The sequence below is a fragment of the Hemiscyllium ocellatum genome, chromosome 8, assembly GCF_020745735.1.
Source record: "Hemiscyllium ocellatum isolate sHemOce1 chromosome 8, sHemOce1.pat.X.cur, whole genome shotgun sequence".
NCBI lineage: Eukaryota > Metazoa > Chordata > Chondrichthyes > Orectolobiformes > Hemiscylliidae > Hemiscyllium > Hemiscyllium ocellatum.
This window is the reverse complement of record NC_083408.1, coordinates 5,199,915-5,214,234: the sequence shown is the minus strand read 5'-3', so window position 1 is coordinate 5,214,234 and position 14,320 is coordinate 5,199,915.

Genomic DNA, 14,320 nt, shown 5'->3' with positions numbered 1-14,320 from the left:
TTTATGCCTGAAAAGTCAATTCTGGTGCTCTTTGGATACTATTTGACCTCCTGTGCTTTTCCAGCACCACGCTTATCGGCTCTGATATTCAGCATCTGCAGTCATCACTTTCTCCTATCCGGCACAAATGACACTAACAGTTACCATTCACTGTCTTCGTGTCAAACAACCGGAATCTAAGTCTGGAACATTGAAATAATTCCCCCACATCGCCTCCAATCTGTTATGGAGCAGGCCATTTTGAGAAGGCAGCCTAGATCCTAAGTTTATTCTTTGCTTTTAGAGATGCTGCTGGTCAAACCGTTTAGTTTAAAAAAAAACAGAATTTAGAGAGTTTTCAGATGATTTGTAGCTCAGGTTCAGGATCTGGATTTGTCGCTGATGTGGAACTTTGTTTTTCAGACGTTTTGTCACTATACTGCTTATCATCATCGATAAGATTCCAGTGAACCACTGGTGTTCGTGAGCAGGTTGTTATTTAAAATGTTAGGATTCTTTGGGGTGGCGACGTCATTTCCAATGGTGCTGCTATTTTCTGTGTGGATGTCAATTCCAGTTCGTTTCTCTCAGAGGGTTGTGAATCGGGTCCAAGTTAATGCTATTATGGATAGATTCCCGGATTCAACCAGCAAACTTCATGTCAATAGACTTTACTCACTACCACAATGAACCATGAATGGGCAGACACTTTACAACGAGCTGTAGACATGAGACAGCGACAAACACAGAACGAAACTCTATCAACAAACACATTTCCCTCTTCTCTTGGTTTCAACTTCACCCCTTCTCCCAAACGATATATCATTCTCTCTTTCCTCTCCAGGTCCCAATTTCTCTCTCTCATGATTTCATTCTCTTCCCGAGTCTTTCTCCCATTCCCACTCTACCTCTACCCCAGATCCCAATATCCGACGAAATTGAGTATGCATGGAAATAAGGCATATGTTTGAAACACTACAACAATTTGGTTTCACGAATGGATGATCAAACATTTCCCGAGAGACTTTTGCGCATGTTCCTCAGTGTCAACTCAACTGTAAGTGATGACGTAGGAGGGAGGGAATGAACATGATGAGTTCATTCACGAATCAAGCTTCACTCAGTAAACTGAGGCAGCAGTGGCATTTCAGGTTTCATCATCTTCAGTCTAAGTTGCAGGGACTTAAACATAGTCGACAATTTGGAGCAGAAACATTCGTGTGAACGCTCCGAAATTGCCAAGATTCAGGAAAGGTTTAATCAGACTTCATTCAATCTGTTTCATTTAGGCTGTTATTGCTTTACCCATCCGTTCTGAGTGTCAATCAACTCACGGTCTGGAAACGTCTTCTTGCTCAAACACCTCTCTGGAATGAATAGTTGTCACTAAACAGTTGTTCTTCGACTCCTGTAAACAGTAAACTCTAGGATCCATGACATTCATTTGTAACAGGATTCATTAATTGAAACATGATCTCTACCTTTACTATAAAAATCTGCATTTAACCATTATTGTGTAATTATATTCAGTAGCCTCATTTTAAAAAGAGGGCTGTAAAGATTTTCGAGGCGGTTCAGAAGAGGTTTACTCAATGAATGTGTTGAATAAGTGACTTGTGCTATGAGAATAAGTGGACATAATGGGCTTGTTTCCGCTGGAATTTGGGCAGGTTACGAGTAACTTGATGAAAATGTATCAGGTCGCAAATGATCTTGCTGAATATGGAATGGATTTTTTTTCCAGTCAGTGAGTTCTAGGAGACGTGGTTTTAAATTTAGTGAAGGGTTACCCTTTTTGGACGGAGATGAGGGGATTTCTTTTTAGGGCAGTGTAACATTGGAACTGTCTCTCCCAGAAAATGATAGTGATGTGGGAAATGAATATTTTTAAGTCACTGGAAGGTTTATTACCTTGCTTAACAAGAATCTAAGATTACGGTGGGCAGATGGGAATGTGCAGCTCAAAATATAAGCACACCAGTCATAGTCTTCTGAAATGATGGAGTAGGGTCGAGCGAGCACATGCCCCACTTCAGTTCCAGTTTCACGTGTTCCCATGTGATAAACAGATATCTGAATCTTTATTAAGTTTTTATTATCATTAAGCTTAAAGTTGAGAGCTGTCATTTCTCTCTCTTCCTATGTCTCTGATCCCCAATCTCAATAATAACATGCTCACAGATTCTTGTGCAGACAATCTTAACTGCATTCTAAGTCCAAACCTGTTCATTGACCTTTGTCAATATGAATGCTAATAAACTGAGAGATCCAGGAGTGAAACTACTGTCACAGGTTTCAAGAAATCTGAATTATAAAGTTGCTTTCATTACCAAATTGTGTGACGTGTTTGTTATCAAATTATTTTAAAATGTCGTTAACTGTTAAATTGTGGAATTTATTACGAACAGTGGGACTTGACTCTGATTCCTGCTAATTCTTTCTCTTGCTCCAAAATGTTACAGAAATGGTTTGACAGCATCTTCTGTGCAGGTGCTCTGCTTCGGTCTCATTATAAAGCAGCCTTTAATGGATCTGAAACTGAAAGGTAGGAATTGGGGAGGTTCTGGAGTCCAAATACTGTATGTGGTTCTGCAGTATCCGGACTGTAGGAAACAGAAGCTGCTGTAAGTCTTCGATCGTGTGAGATTGGTTTGATGCTATTCGTTATCTGATATTCTGCATGATTGTTTCCCTCTAAAATTGTAATTAGTCGAGACTTTAGAATATTAATTACTGCATTACTAACAAGCACTGCATGTTGATACTGCTATCAATAACATAGAACTCTGGGGGATCACTTTGATACCAGTCATTTCCCTTCTGTCAAGGATGTGTAATGTCAGTCTCACGGTGCTTGTGCTGAGTAGCTTTTCACAACTGTCATTAGAAACGACTCATTGAAAGTTTTTCACTCAAATTTGTCCCCTATGTCTCCCGCCTCTTCCTGATCTGTGGAGGTTTGTGTGAGTGTTTGTCATTCTGAAAACATAAAACAAAATGTGATCCAACCACAATAATCGTTAATAATTTAACAATTATTGAAATACTATCTTAATCTGATTTATAATTGTAATAATGTATTTATTTTCTGCTTCAGCTTCAATCTGTTTCACGTTATTGGCAAATAAGTTCAGCTGAAATTAAAAAAAAACACGTCAATTGGAGTTCGCACAGGAATCTACATTTGGACTGATTGTGTCAGTACCTAAATGTTTCACAATCTTCAAGGACAAAAAACCGCAAACAAGACGAGAGCAACTTTCACATTGTAGGGGTGGAAAAAATGTCAGAGGTTAGAATATAAAAGATCATCATGTGTGAGATAATAAATGGTACACCACATGGCTCCAGGCCTACAGGAGCAGTGAGTAAAAGTCACACTGTCATCTCATGACATGGCCACCCCCTCCCCCACATAGAGAAACTGCTGGGGCCTGTTTACAGTTAAGAAAAAGAAGTGTACCAATTGTTGTAAGATCAGAGAATGCAAGGTTTAAGCTGATGTCTCTGAGAGAAGACATACAAAAAGGCCATCAGGTATTAATGAGTCCAAATTGATAACACAGGAGACAGTGCCATAATTACGAAGAGATAACTTGAAGCTAGCTGAAACCAGCCGGCAGACCCTCAAAAGACTTAGGATATGGACAGGGCTACCCTCGGATCAAAGTCCTAATGTCAGGACATGCCTTTGCACCTTCTGACCAATTTTGACATCACATGCCATCGATTAATAATTATAAAGCGATACACATAGCACTAAAACACAAATTGATTTAGGAATGTATATTAAACTTCAATTATGTGCAGGAATATTTATTCAGGTTTGACTGAGATTGCCATGTTACAAATAATAAAGCTGTGTTTTCCTTCAGGATGTCTGCACTCCAAACAATCAGACACAAATGTTTGCTCACAACACGGTATATGGACAAAGGCGAGTCATCGGTATGTTGTCTGCGCAAACTCATGCAAATAATTATATTCTGTCTGTAAAAGTCATAACTATATTCGTATGACCTGTTTCTAGGGGGGGGCATGAATCGTCGCCAGCAGAAAGGGATGGTGGTGTGATGACTGGTATGTGAGAGAGAGTTATGTTCACATTGTCCAGCAGAGGGAGACTGCTGTTGTTGGTATGTGCGCTGTAATTGAGTGTTAACAACTTCAGCATATTTTGTTTCAAAATCTACTTCCCAGCTTTAACTACAGATGATAAAATGGAAGAACCGTTTAGTATCACATTGTCAGACACAACAGGCTGGAATAACACAGCAAGCCCGGCAGCATCAGAAGGTGGAGGAGTCAAGATTTTGAGTATAAACACTCTTCAGGACTGGGAGTGGGAGTAAGGTGAGCTGCAGGGTAAGTGGTGGGGGAATGTTATCTGTGGGGAGATGGGTTGAGGGATGAAGTAATGATAGGTGAAAACAGGTACCGAGTACGGCCTGTAGAGTCAATGGGAAGAATGAATCCAGACAACAGCTGGAAGGAAGGGTCGGTCACAGGAATGGAAGGGAGCGGGAGGGGCTGGAAACGGAGTCAGGGGATGAGAAGGGAGATTATTTGAAATTGAACAACTCAATGTTGAATCATCGGGAAGATGAGGTGCTGTTCCTCCAATTTACGGTATGAATCACTCTGGCAATGGAAGAGGCCACTGATGTTCATGTCAGAGGAAGAGTAGAAATGGAAGATGAAATAGGCGTGACAAAAGGTCAGGTCCGCCCCTCCAGGCCCGTCTCATTTGCCCAGTGGAAAGTACGAGTAAAAAGTGAGGTGTGCAGATGCTGGAGATCAGAGCTGAAAATGTATTGCTGGTTAAAGCGCAGCAGGTCAGGCAGCATTCAAGGAACAGGAAATTCGATCTTTCGTGCTAAAGCACTTCATATGGAATGAGGAAAGTGTGTCCAGCAGGCTAAGATAAAACGTAGGGAGGACGGACTTGGGGAGGGGCGATGAAGATGTGATAGGTGGAAGGAGGTCAAGGTGAGGGGGATAGGGCGGAGTGGGGTGGGGGCGATAGGGTTAGGGGGACCTCTCCGCCCCCACCCCACTCCGGCCTATCACCCTCACCTTGACCTCCTTCCACCTATCACATCTCCATCGCCCCTCCCCAAAGTCCCTCGTCCCTACCTTTTATCTTAGCCTGCTGGACACACTTTCCTCATTCCTGATGAATAGCTTTAGCCAGAAACGTCGAATTTCCTGTTCTTTGGACGCTGCCTGACCTGCTGCACTTCAACCAGCAACACATTTTCACCAGTGGAAAGTACCCCTAGGTTACAGTTGGACTCATAGTTGTAGCAAAGGTCACATTCACTTGTCGTATTCCCAGGAATGAAGTACATTTGTTTAACAATCTTTTCTTCAATTCTGACATTTTCATGTTATATGTTTTTTTGTGAATCGTGTCCATTCGTACAATTGCTTTATGTTAAATTGTAAATATGACATTTTCAGTTGTATGATGGTATCTTATCATCTTTATGAATCACAAACTCATAAGCCCTGCTGACGTAGATCAGCAATTCTGGGAGCATTGTAAAGAGAAATCCAAATTAACGTTTTAGGTCCAATAACCATTCCTCAGAACTTCTGGACTTATCCAGCTTGCTGACATTACTTGTTTGTTTTGGTTTCATTAAATTTGTCGAAAACTCTTGTGCTCAGTTACTTAAGAACTTCGTGTTAATTTGTGTACTAAACTTAAGTTCATTTCTACAAAGAGCTAGTGTCCATTTTTGAAATAAACTTGTGTTCATTTATGCAAAAAAACTTCAGTTGATTAGTATTGAAACTGTATGGCCTCTCTGGGTATGAAACTGCCGCGTTGTGCCCGTGTATATTCCAAGTCTGGGTCCAGTGTGACTGGGACAGGGACAGGAACAGGAACAGACCTGGGTTAAAACTTTGGTTTGCTGTTTTCTCCCACACTCGGTCTCATCCCACAAACATGATTGTTGTTGTGTTTCATACCTGTGGAGTAGAGGGTGCAAGGACCAGAGTGGATGAACTGGGATGTCGGAGGAGATGGGTTTTGAGTGACAGACCCTGTTAGCCAAAATTGATTTGGCAGTTGGACTAATCGAGGTGAGTATCTGTGTGTCTCTGTCTACTAGTGGATAAGGAATTGGTCAGCATCTAGTGTCGTCGAGACACTGCCAAAAAAATGAAAGAACGGATATTTTCATGTGGTTCCTTGAGCATGCTGTCAATACCAACAAACATTAAGACTTTCATTGGGTGGGGGTGAGAAGGACAATACCTGTGAGATCCGTAGTGTCTGCCTGAAAAGGAGACAGAGACAGATGGGGAATAAAGTGTCCCCTGCCGTCCATTAGAAAGCCACTGACGCTCACGGTCAAATTCACTGCAGGTCCATATGCCCCATGATCTGCAAGGACTCCATCACATCCTCCCAGTCCTTCCAACCAGAAGGCATCTTTTGAATGATGCCTCCTTGCATAGCATTGCTGCTGAAATAGCTTGCTTATTCCATGACCGTGGTTTCCAACCCACTGTGATTGACTAACCTGCATCCGAGCTATCACCCGCACTTAACACCCTGTCCCTTCCCGTCATTCAGAGTAGCGTGAGTAAGTTCCCCTTGCCCTCACTTTTCATCCTATAGGCTTCTGCATTCAAAAGATCATTCCCCATCATTTCAGAAAACTCAAGCAGAGTGCCAACACAAAGCTTATCTTTCCCTCACTGCCACGATCTGCATTTCTCAGGGATCATTCTCTCTGAAACACTCACGACCATTCCACAACCATTAAGTCCATTCACCTCTCATGGCATCTTCCAATGTAACTGCGGAAGGCGTGGCACATGACCCTTCAGCTCTTACTTGCTCACAATTCAAATGTCTAAATACTCTTTCCAAGTGAAGCAGCATTCCACCTGCACCTTTTGTATTGTATTCGCTGAACCCAATGTGGCATACTCCTCCTTGGAGATTCCAAATTCAGACTGGGTGAATTCCTTGTCGCACACTTCTGATCTATGCACAAGCATTACTCCAACCTTCCCATAAACGATAATTTTAATGCAGGCTCTGCTTGCATGCCCGTTTCTGTCCTCGGCATGCTGCAATGCTCCTGTGTATCACAGAATAAACTGAAGGAAGAAAACTCATCTTCAGACGAGGCGCTTTCCAGATTTCTGAACTTAATAAGGTGTTCAAATCGTTCAAAATGTAAACCATTTCCTGAATTTAATTTAGCTTGTAACCATGCCCTCTCTACCCGGCCCTTATCCCAGTGTCTGTCCTTTCAGGTCTGATATAGCATTGCTCTGTCTTTCTCGCATTCTGATCGCTTAATCTGAGCAATCAGCATATTTTCGAAACCAGCGCACACTGCACCCACGAACCTCCCCAAATGAATCATAAAAATGCTGCCCCCCCAACTTTTCTTTCCAGTGCTGATGAAAAGTAATCGCGAGTTGAAACGTTCACTTCGTCTCTCTTCTGTGATACTGCCTGTCCCACTGAAATATCCAACATTTTTTTCTCAGGAGAGATGTCAGCATCTGAAATAAATTTCTCGTGACATGATCAAGAAGTTTGTAAATCATATGAAATTAGTAGTATAGTCAATAGTGAGGGGGAGAGCGTAAACTAGTGGAGAAAGTCAATAGATTAGTCAGATGTGCAGAACAATAGGAAATGGAATTGAATTCAGAAAATAATGAGACATGATGTACTTGGGGAAGAATTACACCATGAAAAGTAGGACTATGGAAAGTAGTGAAGATTATTGTGATTTGATACATAATCTTAAAAATAGTAGGGCAGATTTACGCTTCAGAAGCTAGATGGGATACTTGTGCTTATTTGCAAAGGCAAAGAATTAAAGAGCATGGAGGTTATGTTGGAATTTTATAAATTGTTGATTAAGCCATAACTAGGGCGGTTGTCTCCACATGATCGGTAAAAAAAAAGTGAGTGCACTAGAAATGTGAAGAGGAGGTTTACTAGGAGACTGTGTCAAATGGACGTTCTGAGCCATGAGGGAATATCCCACCACTTATAAACTCTACCACCATCTTCTTTTGGGCAGATGATAAAAACGTTTTTTAATACACATAACTACAATTTCAAGAACAGTTTATTTCCCGCTGTTGTTATATTTCTGAATTGATATCTAATTCTAAAAATTAAGATCGTTGTTGTGGTTCTGTTCGCTAAGCTGGGAATTTGTTTTGCAGACGTTTCGTTCCTGTCTAAGTGACATCTCAGTGCTTGGGCGTCTCCTGTGAAGCACTTCTGTGATGTTTCCTCCGGCATTTATATTGATTTGTACCTGCCGCTTCCAGTTGTCAGTTCCAACTGTCCGCTGCAGTGGCCGGTATATTGGGTCTAGGTCGATGTGCTTATTGATTGAATCTGTGGGTGAGCGCCATGCCTCTAGGAATTCGTTGGATGTTCTCTGTTTGGCTTGTCCTATAATAGTAGTTTTGTCCCAGTCGAACTCATGGTGCTTGCCATCTGAGTGTGTGGCTCCTAAGGATAATTGGTCATGTCTTTTCGTGGCTCGTTGGTATTCATAGATGGGACCGTCAGCTGTCTTTCTGTTTGTCCTATGTAGTGTTTTGTGCAGTCATTGCATGGGATTTTGTACACGACATTGGTTTTGCTCAAGCTGGGTATCGGGTCCTTCGTCCTGTTGAGTTGTTGTCTGATAGAGGCTGTTGGTTTATGTGCTGTTATGAGTCCTGGTGGTCGCAGTAGTCTGGCTGTGAGTTCAGAAATGTTTTTGATGGATGGTAGTGTGACTAGTCCTTTGAGTTGTGGTATGTCCTACAGCCATGGCACTCATCCACAGATTAAACCAATAAGCACATCGACCTGGACCCAATATACCGGCCACTGCAGTGGACAGCTGGAATTGACAAACGGAAGCCGCAGGTACAAATCATTATAAGTGTCGGAGGAAACAACACAGAAGCACTTCATAGGAGATGTCCAAGCACTGAGGATGTCACCTAGACAGGGGTTCGAAACATCTGCAACACAAATTACCAGCTCGGTGAAACGAACCAGAACAACGAGCACCCGAGCTACAAATTTTCGCCCAAACTTTGAATTAATTTCGCTATTGCTCTCTGTCCATCTTCTCTACAGCCGTAACGTGTAAGATTTGCTCTGTAATGTTACGCTAATGCACTATGTATGGGATGATCTGCCACGCAAAACAAAACTATGCAGTTTACCTAAGCACATGTGTCAATAATATATCAAATCAATATAGGATTGAAGCAATGAAGCAACAGTGGTGATTTTTTTAGAGTTTTATAACATTCTCTGAAACATTGATGGGATGCGTCAAAGATATTTCATTTCCATCAGTACATGTATCAATTTCCAGGTGCATAGATTTATAATAAAAGGGAGGAGGCTAAGACAACAGTTTAGGAGAAGCTTTCCCACTCAGGGGATTGTTGAAATATGGAACCTACTGCCTGATGATGCGTTTTATAATCCAGCGCTTTTAATCCAAAGTGGAACATAGCATAATTACACAAAGAACATAGATCCGTACAGCACAGTACAGGCCTTTCAGTTCTCGATGTTGTGCCGACTTTTTATGCTCCTCTAAGATCAAAGGAACTTGCACACCCTTCATGTTACTGTCATCCATGTGCCAATCCAAAAGTTGCTTAAATGCCTTCAAAGTATGTGACGCTACTAGCACTGCAGGCAATGCATTCCACGCAACCACCCCTCTCTATGTAACGAGCCGGCCTTTGACATCTCCCCTAAACCTTCCTCCAATCTGCAAAAATTATGCATTCCGTGAAAGTCATTTTCGCCCTAGGAAAATCTCTCTTGCTAGCCACTCTATCTATGACTCTCAACATCTTGTACACAACTATAAAATCACCTCTCATTATTCTTCGCTCCAATGAGAGAAGACCTAAATCCCTGAACCTATCATAATAGGATGTGCCCTCTATTCCAGGTAGCACCCTGGTAATTCTAATCTGTATCCTCTCTGAAGCTTCTACATTCTTCCCATAACGAGGCGACCAGAACTGAATACAATATTTCAAGTAGGTTCTAACACTAGGTCGACAGAGCTGCAGCACAACATTGCATATCTGAAACTGAATGTACCTGCATATGACAGCCAGCGCATCATATGTCTTCCTTACAACTCTCTCAACTTGTTTGACAAGTTGAGGGATGCATGGACGTGGACTCCAAGATCACTCTATTCTTACACACTGTCAAAACTTCTGCCTTTAGTTTTGTCACCTGCATTCAGATTCGACCGTCTAAAGTGAATTATTTCACACTTATCTATGTTGAACTGCATCTGCGATTTCTCAGCCCTTCTCTGCATTCTGTAAATATCGCATTGCAACTTACAATAGCCCTCCACGCTATCCACAACTCCAAAATCCTTCGTGTCACAGGCAAATTTACGAAGGCACATGTATGTCATTCATGCAGAGCCACCACCGGTCACTGAGCTCCAGTCTAAATATTTTCCATCTGCTGTCACTCTCTTTCATTCAATGATCTCGGAAATTCTGTGTCCATATAGCCAGATTTCCCTGTATCCCATCCCCCCTGATTTACTGAACCTCAATGGTAATATCCATATACATAAGATGCACTGCTCGACCTTCATTCATGTGTTTGTCATATCCTCAAAGAATTCAGTAAATCGTGTGAAGCCATACTGACAAACTCTAATCAAGCCAATCTTTCCCAAATAATAAGAAATCATGTCTCTCAGATTCCTCTCCAATAATATGCCCAACATTGAGGTACGATTGTGTGTTCTACAATGATTAACATTAAACCTATTTCATTTCATGTCCAAGGCAGTAACGTTTGCCAGTCTCCAATCATCTAGTACTACTCCAGTAGACAGTGAAGATGCAAAGACCATCGCCAAAGGCGCAGCAATGTCTTCCCTCGCTTCCTGTAGTAAAGTTCGACATATACCGTTGGGTAAAAAGTGAGGTCTGCAGATGCTGGAGATCAGAGCTGAAAATGTGTTGCTGGTTAAAGCGCAGCAGGTTAGGCAGCATCCAAGGTACCGTTGGACCAGGGGAATTATTTAACCACATGCTTGCCAAACTTTCCAGCATATTCCCGTTCTTAACATCAACCAGTTCAAGCATAACAGCCTGTTTCATGCTATCGTCACAAACGTCAAGGTCGTCCTCACTAGTGAATACTGAAGGAAAGGATTCATTAAGGAAATCGTTAAACTTATCCGACTCCAGGCACCAATTCCCTCCACTATCCCAGATCGGCACTGTCGTCATTCGGCCATCTTCCTTTTCCTCACGTAAATGTGGAATGCTTTGGGATTTCCCTTATTCCGAATGGGCAAACCGTTTTCACGACCCATTCTTGCTTTGCTAAGTCCATTCTTCAGTGCTGTCGTGGTTACCTTTTATCCTTCTGGAGCCGTGTCTGATTCTTGCGTCCTCAACCTTATGCAATCTTCTTTCTTGTTCATGATAAGATGTTCCCCATCTCTATTATCCAAGATTCTTTCATCCGATCATTCCTTCCTTGTCTCATTGGGACAAATCTATGCAAAACTCACAGCAGGTTCTCCAAGAACACCCTTCCCCATTTATGTCGTGAATTTCTCTGAGAACACAAGCTCCGAATTTAGGCTCGAAATTTCCTGCCTAATAGCATCATAATTCCCCCACCCACAATGATTTTTTTCCTCATACTGTCTGGTCGTATCCCTTTTCATAACCGTAGTAATGTTCAGAGAGTCATGATCACTTTCGCCAAAATGCTCTCCCACCGAGAGGTATGACACGTGACCTGGTTCAATACAAAGCACCAAATCCATTTTGCACCCTGCCACCGCCCCACCCCCTTCCCCAGTCGGCCGATCTACATATTGAGTCTGGAATCCTTCCTGGGCACACCTGACAAAATATAATCCATGTTGTGGAAGTTGGAGTCACCTTTGATAATAACCCCTTTACTTCTGCACCTTTACAAAACCTGCTCCTCCGTGTCACTGTTGCTGTTGGGGGCTGTATGGAAAACAACCAGTAACGTGATTGCTCCTTTCATGTATCTGACTCAAACTCATATTGACTCAGTAGACAAACTATTCGCGATGACCTCCCTTTCTGCAGCTCTGACACTATCCCTGCATTGCAATGCCACTCCCCCACCTCGTGGTAGTCATGCATTTAATAACAGGCATGGGCAAGATGTTCCGAATGTCTCCCACCTGTTCAGTTCATGCTTCTGTGTCAACGTGTGAAACATGCTTCTCAATGTGACAAACAAATGCAGATTGTGGTCTAAAAACGCAGTAGATCCGGGAGCATCTGTGGAGAAAAATCAGAGTTAACATTTCAGGTCCAGTGACCCTCACCAGCAGTAACCAACAATTTCAGATTTCATTTCGTACTACCAACATCTCCAGTTTTTCAACTTTTTTTGGAATCTCTCCCACTGTTCCTGGGCTGACGAGGGTGGGGGTTGGTTGAAGTTGTCTGATTGGATAAAGCAGCCGTTGCACTTCCAATCTGATTGATTGCAAATGCCGATGTCATATTTTGACTGCTCTGATTGCCTGAAAGGATGTGAGCCAAAGTGTGTTGCGACGTGATTATTGGATTTGTGCACATAGCTATCAGTCATGTGTAGGCTTGGTCTGATTTGTTGATACAGCTAACAATAACGTGTCACGCCTCCCTAAAATGCTGTGCGGTAGTGCAGACGAAAGGCAGAGCATTCTCAATCGTTCAGTTAGCCATTGCATGTCGGCAAAGCTCACTGATTGTGTGCCACGGTTCTCTGGGTGGGTAAAAACCGACAAAAAACCTGCAGAAGTGACAAACTGAACTCAATTTGGAGAATTGTGAAGTGATTTTTTTGGGAAGGGAACAGGCAATCATAGTTATACATCTCAAACAAAACGGAAATTGCTGTTAAATCTCGGAAGTTCTGGCACCACCTGTGGAGAGAAATCAATGCTATCCATTCGGGTCGAAAGACCATTCCTCTGAACTCGAAATTAAAAACTCATCTGAGAAAACGCAAAGTTACAGGTTGCCTCGAAAATAAAGGCTGAGGCAGAAGATATTTGGTGAAGGAAGTTTTGTGTTTGGAAATTTGTGTCCAAAGCGTTTTCTCAGAGGTTAATATTGGCTCCTGTTTTTTTCCTGTTATCACCACTGATGCAATGAACACATGGCACAAAAATTAACCAGATCTCTGATAGCGAGGATCAATTTCAAGCTTGGGCAACTTTATGTGGAGAATTTGTACATTCCTCTCGTGTATGCGTTGGTTTTGTCCGGTTGCTGCGGTTTTCTGCTACAGTTAAAAGTTGTCCATGCTAGGTGGATTGGCCATGCTAGATAAACCATAGGTCTTGGGAATTACAGGCAAGGTGAATTAATCATGGTAAACGCAGGGTTACGTGGATTGGGTGGGTTGCTCTTCGGATGGTCGGTGTGGTTCAGTATTTAGAATGGCATGATTCCACACTATAATAGTTCGATCATTCTGTGCAATGTTCACTCATATAGAGAAGAGGCAAATGCAACTCTCTCTGGAGCCCTGTGAAGTGATGTGTTTGGTGAAGAGAAAAAAAATACAAAACGTATTGAGGCTATGCAAGAATGTGGAAGCACAAATGTGAGGCAGTGCATAATTATTTTGGGCAGACAGAATGCAAAATAGATAGAAATAGACAGAAATAAGAGGTAAAGTCAAGTACTCAGAATAGGAGACAGATATAGTAGGATATGCTAGCACAGAGGTAGAGGACGAGGAACGAACGCTAAAGACAGAAAGAAATACAGTGAGAGGAGGTTGGGGGCACATAAGGAGAGAGCTGCTTGACTGCTCAGTGAGGCCACTTTCTGAACGTTGTTATAAACGCTAGGAAGACATTGCAGGTTCAACAGGTCTGTTTCTTGTTTGTCTTTTCTGGCTTAGTCCTTTCTGTTTCCTCAGCTATCAGTGTCATTTCATTTGCTTTTTGAGACATTGTAGCAATTTATAGAACTCACTGCCTTGCTCGTTCAGAGGGCAGTTAAGTGTCTACCAACTTGCGTTGAGACTGGATTCAAATGTAGGCAGACCTGGTGAAAATGGCAGATTCCCATCTCTGACGGAAATCTGTGAGCCAGTTGGATATTTCTGGCAACCGACAATGGTTTCACAGTGATCAGTGTATTCTTAATTCCAAGAATTTCTCTATGAAAGATTCTGCAATCTGCCGTGGTGAGAATCGAGTCTGAGCGTTAATTGAGTTTCTGGATTAATCTGCAAATTAGTCCAGATCAAAACAGCCTACTAACCTGTCACTCACACCTCTACGACATC